This window comes from Chrysochloris asiatica, unplaced genomic scaffold (genome assembly GCF_000296735.1).
Source record: "Chrysochloris asiatica unplaced genomic scaffold, ChrAsi1.0 scaffold00256, whole genome shotgun sequence".
NCBI lineage: Eukaryota > Metazoa > Chordata > Mammalia > Afrosoricida > Chrysochloridae > Chrysochloris > Chrysochloris asiatica.
The window spans coordinates 467,745-468,393 of record NW_006408774.1 but is presented as its reverse complement, the minus strand read 5'-3'; positions in this window follow the sequence as shown (position 1 = coordinate 468,393).

The window sequence follows — 649 nt, the reverse complement described above, 5'->3', positions numbered from 1 at the left end:
ACTGGACCAATAAACAACATTCTTACCAACGGAAAAAAGATTGAAGTTGTCAAGGACTTCATTCTTCTTAGATCAACTATCAACACTCATGGAAGCAGCAGTCAAGAAATCAAATGATGCATTGCATTAGGCAAATCTGCTGGAATCAACATTTCAATTAGCAGTCAAAATTGGCTCTCTTGGGTGAGGATGGGCGTGGAAGGGATAGTCCTGATCTGTGGCAGATGCCTGTTTCCATGGTATCAATTCTCCCAGTAAAGCATCAACTATTCTGGTACCAACTGCTTTCTAAATCTCCTAAAATGTAATAATGAACTTCCATGTGCTGGTTCAAACTGTCTTCAGCACACCTATGGAGATGCTTTTATTCCAGGAAAATCATGCTGCTTATTTATACTTGGGGACTCCCCCAAGCTCCATCCCCATAAGAATCCAGATTGTTGGGGGTTTTTTACACCCTTCGTGATTTCATTCAGGTGTCTTTTTTTGTTTTTCCTTTCTCACAGGCGTTAGTGAGTCCTTTGCTTCGGCTCCATTGACGTGAACAATCTGGCTGTGTCAATTGGTAAAAGGAAGAACAGATTTGATACATTAAACACTAAAGACCGAATATCAGAAGAGTTGTGGGATGACATCAAGAACATCATAC